We start from the raw sequence: 14,051 nt of genomic DNA on the forward strand, positions 1-14,051 counted from the left end.
TACTTATTTCAAAATTCACAACTTTTGATTCAGGTGTCGAAATTCGAATTCATTTTCACTGTTGGGTTCCCAACGACGAGGTCTTCAAAACTAGGTCCCATACGGGTAGATTTCGTCGAACTTTTTTTCGAACAACTTTGGGTGCAATATAAAAAACTTTAGTGCTAGAGGGAAGCAACTTCTTCTTTTTGTCTTACTAGGACTGCCTATTAGGTTGGTTTGTCTAAAAACAAGAAAAATCACAAAAGGTCATGAGGCACCTTCAGTGCTACATATAAGCAATTTCACTTCGTTATGTGTACTTGTGAATTTTATTAACATTATCCCAACTTGTCTATCATGCTTGCTAAGTTGCCTAAGGTTGATGCTTAGTTGCCTGTGAATACTATGAAAATTGCCTCCATTTGCCTGCAATTGGTAATTAGTTGCCTGCTATTGCTAATTAGTTGTCTACCATTGTTGCTCAGTAGTCTAACTTTGCAAGTTAGTTGTCTACAATATTGTGAAGTTTCTTATCATTATTTTGTAAGTTGCCCACAAACACTCTGAAGTTGCCTACCGGTGATGCTAAGTTGTGTGCACTACTAGGAAAAAATATATACAGAGAGACTTATCAGTAGCGCTTGTTAAAACAAGGTGCTCCTGATATCTAACAGTAGCGTGGGTGGATAAAGCACGCTACTGCTACATATATAGCAGTAGCGCGTCCCTCATAAAAAGCGCTATTACTATAACTATTACACCATTGCCTCCATGCTTGGTATAGTAGTAGCGCCCTTCTAAGAACAACGCTACTTCTAACAAAATACTAGCAACACGTTTTAAGGCGACAGTGATGCAACTAAGAAAAGGAAAAGAAAATAAAATAAAAAAAAGAAAAAGAAAAATAAAGATAAAGAAAAAAGAAAAGCAATAGCTACATCGGGTTTTCGCCAAAGTGCTATAGCTACTTTAGCTATAGCGGGTTTTCACGAACAAGTGCTATAGCTAACTTATCTATAGGAGCAGCGCGTTCCTTCAAAAAGCACTATAGCTAAGTAGCTATAGAGCTTGTTGGGAAAAAGCTTTACTACTAAGTTTGGCATGTCCCTGCACGGGTGTTCCTCCTTCCCCCAATTCTCCCTTCTTCTCGCGTCTCCCCTACCTCTCCCTCGCTGCCCCTGCCTTCGCCGTCGTCACCGGAGCAGCACACCCTGTACGCCCCCGGAGCCACCCTTGTCTGCTGCTCGATGCCCCTACCTCCCTCGACACCCCTGCCCCCCTCGCCATCACCGGAGCCGCTGTAGACACCATCGGAGCCACCGTCGACGCCCTCCGCGCCACCGTGTCCCCCGAGCACCTCCCCCCAACCGTTCCCCCAAGTCACCCTCGACGCCCTCCTCTCTGTAAGCCCCCACACCTCCTCTCTAGGTTAATTTACTCAGGTGAATTTAGTTATGAACCCTAGGAAATAGCTAGGTTAAGTAGGTTAACTAGGTAGGTTAAGTAACTAAGTGAAATAGCTAGGTTAATTTGGTTCATTAGGTTAACTAGCTAGGTAAACTAGGTTGGCTAGGGTAGAGCAAAATTTTAGTTTAGAGCAAAAATTTATTTTGGTCAGTAGGGTTTAGAGAAAAACATTTAGTTAGGGCAGTAGGGTTTAATTATGGTTTTTGTTTTCATAGATGTTCTTTTAAAATAACAAAATGAAGAAAATGTTGCAGAAGTGCTGCTAGTAGTATATATAGTGGTACTAGTAGATGTTAATTAGGTTAGGACAGTAGTGGTACTAGTAGATGTTAATTAGATGTTTTTTGTTAGGGAAGTAGGGTTTTACTAGGTTAATTAGTAGTTAACTGAATGTCCTAAGTGAATCAAATTAGTAGTTAACTGTGTTTTTTTATTTCATAATTATAGAGCACTAAAGTTAACTGAATTTTCTTCTATTAGTACTTAATTGAATTATCTTCTACACTTAGTTTATGAATTAGATGTTAATTAGGGCAGTAGGGTTTAGTTTAGACAAAAAAATTAATACAAAAATATAAATTTCTATTAGTGATGCAAGTCCAATAGGTTCTTAATTTTTACTGATTTTTTATTATGACAGAAATGTAGGACATAATTTGAATTGAGTTCTAGGGTTACTAATTTGAAATTTAGGACAAAAATTGAGTTATAGGGTTCATAATTTATATTACACTATTGGAAACAGAGAATTTGCCATCAGTCAGATATTTGTCGTCCGCTAACGGATGACAAAGAAGGCCTTTGTCGTCTGCTTCTAAAAAACGGACGACAAAGAACTAGCTGACGAGAAAGAACCTATTTGCCATCTGCCATTTCTTTGCCGTCGGCTGGCGGACGGCAAAGAGGTGGGTGGGGTCCAGTGGAGTCCCAAACCCTAACGGCCCACCAGCCCCCCTCTTTATCGTCCGCTAGCTGACGGGAAACAACGTGCCCACTAACGGCCACCCCCTCTCTTATCCTCTCTCTCCACCCCCCCCCCCCGCCCACACCGCCGCCGCCCCACCACCCTTCTTGCCCCAGAGCCCCCTGCCCCCCGCCATCCCGTCGCCCTTGCCTCACACCGTTGTAACACCCCGGATGTAACTTGCCATATTTGTAACTCCGACTCTTGCCATTTTCATCTTTAAGTTATGAGATTCCCTTCTTTTTTGTTCAAACAAAAGCGCTTAGTTTAAGTTTAGCCTTTGTTTCCTCTGTGCTGCATCTTCTTTAAAGATCCATCCAATGGAATCCCAATTCCCTTTCTTTTGGATTTCCATTCTATTTAGATATGGCGTATGTAGATATAATTCTTATATAAAGAAAACTTTCTCGTTTCACTTTGTCTCGCTTTCTCTAGAATCTCTACAAAAAGGAATAGCTCTATCCTTTATTTAATATTTAATAATAAACTAATAAGAGACTATTAAATAAAAATGAGAATACTACTAAATGGTTGGGGTTTTGCCTTTGTTTTGCATTTTGTTCATGTCATGCATTTCATATCATGTCATCATGTGCATCACATTTGCATTTGTGTTCGTCTCATGCATCCGAGCATTTTCCCCGTTGTCCGTTTTGCAATCTGACACTCCCACGTGCACCGGCACACCCCTCTTGTCTCTTTTCGTAAGAGGGTGCTAAATGTTCTTGGAATGGACCGAGATTTGTCAAGTGGCCTTGGTACACCACTGGTAGACCTCCTGTCAAATTTTGTTCCGTTTGGAGCTCGTTTGATGCTCCAACGGTTGACCGGGTAACCGCAAAGGCCTCTTGCGTGTTGCAGCCCAACACCCCTCCAAATCAGCCCAACAACCCATCTAAACCACTTCCATGCCCTCGGTCGTCGGATCATGATCGTGTGGGCAAAAACTACACCTCATTTGGACACTCCCACCTCCTTCTATCTATAAATATGTGATCCCCTCCATTTTTCGCGCAGATGAAACCCTAAAATGCTCCCCCGCTGACGCCGGACAAAAAAATTGGCCACCGCCCCATAGCCAACCGGGACACGCCACGTGGCACCCCGGCCACCGCGCACGCCGCCTGCCCCCCAGGCCCGTGGCCGGCCCCCGAAGCCCGAGCCGCCACCCAGCTCCTCCCACGCACGCGCGCGCGCCGCCGTCCTTCGCCGACACCGGCCGCCGCCACCTCGCCGGCACCGCCGCGCGCCTCTGCTGGCATCGCCGAGCTCCTCCGCCACCCGCGCCTCCTCGAGCTCCGGCACCCTCTCCCTCACCTCCGGCCGTCGTCCTCTTCTTCCCCCTCAAGTCCGGCGATGAGCTCCGGTGAACTTCGTACCACGTGCACGAACCCTAGATTTGAGATCCGGAGGGTATATTTTCATCTAAGTCCTTTTCCCCTAACATTTTATGCCCCTGTTCATTGCCTCATATCTCCATCACCGTACCCACCTTTCATGCATATGATATATCAAAAGGTTAGTTGTGAGATGCTCTTCATTTCATTCCATTGTGGCATGCTTCTTGGAGTTCATCTTGACGACCTAAACATTGCTGAAAGAGTGCTATAAAATGTTTACTGCTGCTACTTATCAGTTTATGGTGATTTTTCATTTTTGCCACATTTGATGTGTGCTTCATATGAGCATGAGCTCTACAGGTGTTTTGATCTACAACATGCAAGCTTTACAGAGGTGCTTGCCTTGAATTTTTGTGATCAATGTGGTAACTAGCACAAGCATGCAAACTAGGCTTTGTGATATTGTTGTTTTCAGGGACTTAGGATTTGCCTGCTGTTATTTTGATGCCATGTAAACTTGATGCTACAGTGCTATCAATGCCTATTTTGAGATGCTTCAGTAAGGATGTTTTGAACATATGGTTATGCTCTATCCATCCATGCCACTGTGCAATTATGGAGTTCCCTAGCATGCCTTGTTCTTGCTCTACTTTTGCTATAAAATGTTTGTGGCAGAATGTTAACATGTTAATCAATTTTGCCATGGTTGTTGATAATGATACATGCATCCTATGAGCTTGCTCTTGGCATGGTTAGCTTCATGAACATGTCATCTTGCTATTGATATGCTTAGATTTTCATGCAATGCTTTATGGTGAGTGGTTTGAGATCGCAAAGTTGCTATCATAATTCTGTTTATGACATGCTCTGTTTTCTGCTAAGTCTGGAATTGTTAATAAAACTTGCTATGTTTACATGGGTGCCATCATATCTTCTGTGCCTTTTTGGCTCATGATCATTAATGGACTTTTGTTCTATGCATTTAGTAGAATCATGCCATGCCTTTATTTGCTATGATATTTTCCTGTAGAATGTTGTTTACTTTCTCTAAACATGACTTCCTGATGTTAATTCTGGCATGTTAGTATTTTCACCAAGTATGTGAAGCTGATATCTTTTGCACTTTTCCTATGCTTGTTTGAACCTGCTCGTGTGTGATTTAGCCGTAGCTTAGTGTTCATGTTTTGTTAAGAATCTTGATTACATCACTGCCATATGCTTTGTTGCTATGTTGGTGTGCAGTAGCTTAGTTTCTTGTTGCATTCCAGGTGGCATCGTGCTGTTAATCCCAGAATTGTGTCATTCTTGTTTTGCTTGCCATTTGCAAACCGTGCATCCGTTTCCGGTGATCTTTATATCGATTTCAACCGAAATCATCTCATCTTTCCAGCGGCATACTTGGTTTGCCAAGTTGATGCCTTGATCTTTCTTTTCCTTCTAGAGCATGCATATGCATTGCATATCATGACATATTTTGCATCATGTTGCTTGTGCATTGCACTGTGATTGATTGTTGGTCCTTTGCTTGTGTTCTTGCTTTGGGTAGAGTCGGGAGATGAGTACGTGACTGAGGAACCTATTGAGTACGCGAACGAGGATCAAGTTTTCGACAACTCTGAGAACTTTGCAGGCAAGATGACCATACCCTCGAAATCACTTCCATCTTTGCTTGCTAGTTGCTCGCTCTATTGCTACGCCGCGCTACCTACCACTTGCTATATCATGCCTCCCATATTGCCATGTAAAGCCTCTAACCCACCTTTCCTAGCAAACTGTTATTTGGCTATGTTACCGCTTTGCTCAACCCCTCCTATAGCGTTGCTAATTGCAGGTGAAGATGAAGTTTGTTCCATGTTGGAACATGGATATTGTTGGGATATCATTATTATATCTTATTTATATTAATGCATCTATATACTTGGTAAAGAGTGGAAGGCTTGGCCCTATGCCTGGTGTTTTGTTCCACTCTTGCCACCCTAGTTTTCGTCATACCGGTGTTATGTTCCTTGATTTTGCGTTCCTTACGCTGTTGGGTGTTATGGGAACCCCTTGACAATTCTCTTTCAATAAAACTCCTCCAGCAAGGCCCAACCTTGGTTTTTAACATTTGCCACCTAAGCATTTTTTTCTCTTGGGTTTCGCAGACTCAAGGTCATCTTTATTTTAAACCCCCGGGCCAGTGCTCCTCTGAGTGTTAGTCCAAACTGGGCGATGTCTGGCGCCCCATGGGCAACCAGGGTCTATTCCAACCCGGCATCTTGCCGATCCGGTGTGCCCTGATAACAAGATATGTGCGACTCCTATCAGGATTTGTCGGCACATCGGGTGGCTTTGCTGGTCTTGTTTTACCATTGTCGAAATGTCTTGTAACCGGGATTCCGAGACTGATCGGGTCTTCCCGGGAGAAGGATTATCCTTCATTGACCATAAGAACTTGTGATGGGATAAGTTGGGACACCCCTGCAGGGTTTGAACTTTCGAAAGTTGTGCCCATACTTATGGGCAGATGGGAATTTGTTAATATCCAGTTGTAGAAAACTTGACACTTAACTTAATTAAAATGAATCAACCGCGTGTGTAGCCATGATGGTCTCTTTTCGGCGGAGACCGGGAAGAGAACATGGTCTTTTGTTATGTTTGAATGCGGTCTCTTCTCGCTCTCTTTTGCGTATGTTAGCCACCATATATGCTAGTGCTTGCTGCAGGGCCACCTTACTACCTTGTCCTACCCATAAGCTTAAATAGTCTTGATCGCGTGGGTGTGAGATTGCTGAGTCCTCGTGACTCACATATACTTCCAAACAGTTGCAGGTGCCGACGATACGAGTGCAGGCGATGCTACCGAACTCAAGTGGGAATTCGACGAAGACTTGGGTCTCTATTATGTTTCCTTTCCAGATGATCGGTAGTGGTGCCCAGTTGGGACGATGGGGGATCTAGCATTTGGGGTTGTCTTTCTTTATTTTGGTTCCGTAGTCGGACCTTTGTTTGTATCTTGTATAATGTGTGGATTATTTATGTATTGAGTGAAGTGGCGATTGTAAGCCGACTCTTTATCCATTCCTTATTCAGTACATGGGATGTGTAAATATTACCCCTCTTGCGACAGACCTACCACGCGGCTATGCCTCTAAGTCGTGCCCCGACATGTGGGAGATATAGCCGCATTGTGGGTGTTACAAACTGCCTAGCCCTCCACCTCCACTACTGCTCAGTCGCCACCGCCGCCACACCCCCTCCTCCATCGCCGCCCATCGCCAACGCTGCCCTCTCTATGCTGAGCTCCACCGCTGCCCTTTCTTCTTTTTTTTCTATTTTTTAAGATTTACTTTAGTTTAAGCTTAGTTTAGTTTAATTTTCGTTAGGTTGATGGCAAAAACAATAATGCTATGTTGCTCATCTTTCGATTTCAATGTGCATTTGTTTCGTCGAGGCGAGGGTCTAGTGTTCGACGGGCTCCACCCCTGCATTCGTGGGTGAGCACAAATGACATCTCCTCCCCCTTAAGTATTTGCTCTGTTCCAGCCTTCGTGCCGATAACACTAGCTAGGTAACTACAATCGTGTAACCAGTATGCGTCTCCCGTCCGAAAGGGTTGCATTGATAAATACGCATTCATTTGCATATTTATTACCATAACTCATTTGGATTGTCCAGCGATTTCCATGGACAACCCTAGGATGTGTAGATTGAGTACGTTCTCCATGCTCTACCCCATTCCGAGACAAAATTTCTTCAGCGCCCCCCTGTTGTTCTCCGGATGCACATTCTCTCGGCTTTTTGCTGAGACATGTATCAGGAGAACAACGGGGAGGTGATGCCGAAATTTTGTCTCAGAATGGGGTAGAGCATGAGAACGTTCTCAATCTACACATACTCGGGTGGGACTAGGACCTATCTTTACCTATTGGAGTATAGGTTTGCATGGACGTAATAAAATTGACAAACTAGATGAACTGATGAATATACAATGTGAATTATATATATTTCTTGTCTGTCCAGTAGCTTAGCAAGATGAGTGATCATTGGTGGATGTACACCGGTCGCAGTAGTAAGAAAACGATTCCAATGAATGGTTAGAAAAAACCAAGGGGTTTGTGAAAGCTGCATCTGCAAATGGCTAGAGGAAAAACTGGTACCCCTGTGTCCGGTGCACGAATTGGGAAAAGAGGACGCATGATGAAATGGGAAAACACCTACAGAAGAGTGGTTTTATGCCCAATTATATGGAGTGGACATTTCTTGGTGAGTCTTCCCAACGTGCCAGAGCTGAGGTGGTTCATCGTCGCACCGGGGAGCGTGGTATAGGGATGGAAGACATCATGAAAAACTTTGATAATGCTCGGGATTCAGACCAATAGATGGAGGAATCTGCAAAGGCCTTCAATGAAATGTTGGAGCCTTCAAAACATCCTCTTCACAAGCACACTGAGCTTTGTCAGCTAGATGCCATCTCACAAAAGATGGCCCCGAAGGCTCAATTCAACTTGGGTAGAGAATGCTACGACGCGATAATGACAGTATTTGGACGCTTTCTACCCAAAGGCCATGTACTGCCTGCAAACCAATACCAGTCAGACAAAAGCTTCCATGCTCTTGAGATGCCCTAGGAGAAGGTACATGCCTGTGAGAAAGGATGTGCCTTATTTAGGCTTGAGTATGCAGACTTGAACTATTGTCCCATTTGCAAGTTCTCCAGGTACATTGTGGTAGACAACGGTATCGGTGAGAAGACGCAGACCAAAATCCCGGTTAATGTTCTTCGATATATGCCAATCATACCAAGACTTCAACGTCTTTTCATGGTCGAAGAGATGGCCAGATAGATGACATGGCACAAAGAGGGCAAAAGAACCGAACTAGATGTAGATGGGAATCTAATGATGGTGAAGCGTGGAAGTGCTTCAATGCATTATATGCGGAAAAAGCGGCAGATCCAAGGCATCCTCGAGTCGGTGATAACCCACAAGTATAGGGGATCACAACAGTTTTCGATAAGTAAGAGTGTCGAACCCAACGATGAGCTAAAGGTAGAACAAATATTCCCTCAAGTTCTATCGACCACCGACACAACTCTACGCACGCTTGACGTTCGCTTTACCTAGAACAAGTATGAAACTAGAAGTACTTTGTAGGTGTTGTTGGATAGGTTTGCAAGATAATAAAGATTACGTAAATAAAAAGTAGGGGTTGTTTAGATTAAGAAACAATAAAGTAAATATAGCGAGTGTGGAAAAGTGGTGGTAGGAGTTGTGAAATTGTCCCTAAGCAATTGCCTACTTTACTAGACCGATAGCAAGTATTATGTGGGAGAGGCCACTGCTAGCATGTCATCCCTGACTTGGAATTCAATGCACTTATGATTGGAACTATTAGCAAGCATCCGCAACTACTAACGTTCATTAAGGTAAAACCCAACCATAGCATTAAGATAATTTGTCCCCCTTCAATCCCGTATGCATCAATTTCTATGCTAGGTTAAAGCTTCTGTCACTCTTGCCCTCCAATATATAGTCCTATCAACATACAACTAACCCTATGGTGTGATCCATGCGCGCTCTCATATGATGGGCACGAAAGTACAAAAACATAACCACAAGAAAATTAAATCAATCATAGCAATTCATCAACCTCCGATAGGACAACGAAAATCTACTCAGACATCATAGGATGGCAACACATCATTGGATAATTATATGAAGCATAAAGCACCATGTTCAAGTAGAGGGTATACGGGTTGCGGGAGAGTGGACCGCTGTAGATAGAGGGGGAAAGTGATGGAGATGTTGGTGAAGATGGCGGAGGTGTTGGTATAGATCGCGGTGATGATGATGGCCCCCGGTAGCACTCCGGTGCCACCAGAAGCGAGGGGGAGAGAGCCCCCCTCCTTCTTCTTCTTCCTTGACCTCCTCCCTAGATGGGATAAGGGTTTCCCCTCTGGTCCATGGCCTCCATGGCATGGGAGGGGCGAGAGCCCCTTCGAGATTGGATCTGTCTCTCTGTCTCTTTCTGTTTCTCCGTTCTTAGATTCTACCCTTTCACCATTTCTTATATTCCTGGAGATCCGTAACTCCGACTGGGCTGAATTTTGGACACGATCTCTATCCGGATATTAGCTTTCTTGCGGTGAAAGAAGGGCATCAACCGCCTTACGGGGTGGCCACGAGGGTCAGGGGCGCGCCCCTGCCTCATGGGCCCCTCGAGCATCGTCTCGCGTGGAATTTTATTCCCAAAAAATCATATATATTCCAAAAAAATCTTCGTCAGTTTTTTTCCGTTTGGACTCCGTTTGATATGGATATTCCGCGAAACAAAAAAACATGCAACAAACAGGAACTGGAACTGGGCACTGGATCAATATGTTAGTCCCAAAAATAGTATAAAAAATTGCCAAAAGTATATGAAAGTGGTGGAATATTGGCATGGAACAATCAAAAATTATAGATACGACGGAGACGTATCAGCATCCCCAAGCTTAATTCCTGCTCGTCCTCGAGTAGGTAAATGATAAAAAAGATAATTTTTGATGTGGAATGCTACCTAGCATAATCTTGATCACATATCTAACCATGGCATGAATATTAAGATACGAGTGATTCAAAGCAATAGTCTATCATTTGGCATAAAAACAATAATACTTCAAGCCTACTAATAAAGCAATCATGTCTTTTCAAAATAACATGGCCAAAGAAAGTTATCCCTACAAAATCATATAGTCTGGCTATGCTCCATCTTCTTCACACAAAATATTCACATCATGCACAACCCCGATGACAAGCCAAGCAATTGTTTCATACTTTTGATGTTCTCAAACCTTTTCAACTTTCACTCAATACATGAGCGTGAGCCATGGACATAGCACTATAGGTGGAATAGAATATGATGGTCGAGGTTGTGTAGAAGAAGACAAAAAAGGAGAAAGTCTCACATCGGCATGGCTAATCAACGGGCTATGGAGATGCCCATCAATTGATGTCAATGTGAGGAGTAGGGATTGCCATGCAACAGATGCACTAGAGCTATAAGTATATGAATGCTCAAACTGAAACTAAGTGGGTGTGCATCCAACTTGCATGCTCATGAAGACCTACACTACTAGGGAAAAGCCTATACACAGAATCTTACCAATAGCGCTGTACAAAATCAAACGCTACTGCTACTTAGTAGCAGCGCGCGTAAATAAACCGCGCTACTGCTATGACTTTTGCAGTAGCGCGTACTAGCGAAAAGCGCTGCTACTATGTTTGAACTGGGCGCGCATGGCTAGCCCTGAAGGAAATATGCCCTAGAGGCAATCATAAAGTTATTATTTATTTCCTTATATCATGATAAATGTTTGTTATTCATGCTAGAATTGTATTAACCGGAAACATAATACATGTGTGAATACATAGACAAACAGAGTGTCACTAGTATGCCTCTACTTGACTAGCTCGTTAATCAAAGATGGTTATGTTTCCTAACCATGAACAAAGAGTTGTTATTTGATTAACGAGGTCACATCATGAGTTGAATGATCTGATTGACATGACCCATTCTATTAGCTTAGCACCCGATCGTTTAGTATGTTGCTATTGCTTTCTTCATGACTTATACATGTTCCTATGACTATGAGATTATGCAACTCCCGTTTGCCGGAGGAACACTTTGTGTGCTACCAAACGTCACAACGTAAATCGGTGATTATAAAGGAGCTCTACAGGTGTCTCCAAAGTTAGATGTTGGGTTGGCATATTTCGAGATTAGGATATGTCACTCTGATTGTCGGAGAGGTATCTCTGGGGCCTTCACGGTAATGCACATCACATAAGCCTTGCAAGCATTGCAACTAATGAGTTAGTTGCGGGATGATGTATTACAGAACGAGTAAAGAGACTTGCCGGTAACGAGAATGAACTAGGTATTGGATACCGACGATCGAATCTCGGGCAAGTAACATACCGATGACAAAGGGAACAACGTATGTTGTTATGCGGTCTGACCGATAAAGATCTTCGTAGACTATGTAGGAGCCAATATGGGCATCTAGGTCCCGCTATTGGTTATTGACCAGAGATGTGTCTCAGTCATGTCTACATGGTTCTCAAACCGTAGGGTTGGCACACTTAACGTTACGATGACAGTTATTATGAGTTTATGCATTTTGATGTACCGAAGTTAGGTCAGAGTCCCGGATGTGATCACGGACATGACGAGGAGTCTCAAAATGGTCGAGACATAAAGATTGATATATTGGAAGCCTATGTTTGGATATCGAAAGTGTTCCGGGTGAAATCGGGATTTTACCGGAGTACCGGGAGGTTACCGGAACCCCCCGGGAGCTATATGGGCCTTAGTGGGCTTTAGTGGAAAGGAGAAAGGGGCAGCCCAAGGTGGCCGCATGCCTCCCCCCTCCCCTAGTCCTATTAGGACTAGGAGAGGTGGCCGGCCCCCCTCTCTCTCTTTCCCCCCCTTAAGGAATCCTATTCCAACTAGGATTGGGGGGGGGGGGGGAATCCTACTCCCAGAGGGAGTAGGATTCTCCTGGCGCGCCCTCCTTGGCCGGCCAGCCCCTCCCCCTTGGCTCCTTTATATACGGAGGCAGGGGGCACCTCTAGACACACAAGTTGATCCTTGAGATCGTTCCTTAGCCGTGTGCGGTGCACCCTGCCACCATATTCCACCTCGATCGGTAGAACATCAAGATCGTCACCACGCCGTTGTGCTGACGGAACTCTTCCCCGACGCTTTGCTGGATCGGAGCCCGGGGATCGTCATCGAGCTGTACGTGTGCTAAGAACTCAGAGGTGTCGGAGTAACGGTGCTTGGATCGGTCGGATCGGGAAGACGTACGACTTCTTCCTCTATGTTGCGTCAACGCTTCCGCAGTCAGTCTGCGTGGGTACATAGACAACATTCTCCCCTCTCGTTGCTATGCATCACCATGATCTTGCGTGTGCGTAGGATTTTTTTTGAAATTACTACGTTCCCCAACAGTGGCATCCGAGCCTAGGTTTTATGGTTTGATGTTATTTGCACGAGTAGAACACAAGTGAGTTGTGGGCGACATAAGTCATACTGCCTACCAGCATGTCATACTTTGGTTCAGCGGTATTGTTGGACGAGACGACGCGGACCGACATTACACGTACGCTTACGCGAGACCGGTTCTCCCGACGTGCTTTGCACATAGGTGGCTTGCGGGCGACTGTCTCTCCAACTTTAGTTGAACCGAGTGTGGCTACGCCCGGTCCTTGCGAAGGTTAAAACAGAGTCTATTTGACAAACTATCGTTGTGGTTTTGATGCGTAGGTGAGATTGGTTCTTGCTTAAGCCCGTAGCAGCCACGTAAAACTTCCAACAACAAAGTAGAGGACGTCTAACTTGTTTTTGCAGGGCATGTTGTGATGAGCTGAATTTTATTGTATGAGATGATCATGTTTTGTAACCGAGTTATCGGCAACTAGCAGGAGCCATATGGTTGTCGCTTTATTGTATGCAATGCAATCGCGATGTAATGCTTTACTTTATCACTAAGCGGTAGCGATAGTCGTAGAAGCATAAGATTGGTGAGACGACAACGATGCTACGATGGAGATCAAGGTGTCGCGCCGGTGACGATGGTGATCATGACGGTGCTTCGGAGATGGAGATCACAAGCACAAGATGATGATGGCCATATCATATCACTTATATTGATTGCATGTGATGTTTATCATTTTATGCATCTTATCTTGCTTTGATTGACGATAGCATTATAAGATGATCTCTCACTAAATTATCAAGAAGTGTTCTCCCTGAGTATGCACCATTGCGAAAGTTCTTCGTGCTGAGACACCACGTGATGATCGGGTGTGATAGGCTCTACGTTCAAATACAACGGGTGCAAAACAGTTGCACACGCGGAATACTCAGGTTATACTTGACGAGCCAAGCATATATAGATATGGCCTCGGAACACGGAGACCGAAAGGTCGAGCGTGAATCATATAGTAGATATGATCAACATAGCGATGTTCACCAATGAAACTACTCCATCTCACGTGATGATCGGACATGGTTTAGTTGATTTGGATCATGTGATCACTTAGAGGATTAGAGGGATGTCTATCTAAGTGGGAGTTCTTAAGTAATTTGATTAATTGAACTTAAACTTATCATGAACTGAGTACCTGATAGTATCTTGCTTGTTTATGTTAATTGTAGATAGATGGCTCGTGCTGTTGTTCCGTTGAATTTTAATGCGTTCCTTGAGAAAGCAAAGTTGAAAGATGATGGTAGCAATTACACAGACTAGGTCCGTAACTTGAGGATTATCC

Source organism: Triticum aestivum, chromosome 2A (genome assembly GCF_018294505.1).
Source record: "Triticum aestivum cultivar Chinese Spring chromosome 2A, IWGSC CS RefSeq v2.1, whole genome shotgun sequence".
NCBI classification, from domain to species: domain Eukaryota; kingdom Viridiplantae; phylum Streptophyta; class Magnoliopsida; order Poales; family Poaceae; genus Triticum; species Triticum aestivum.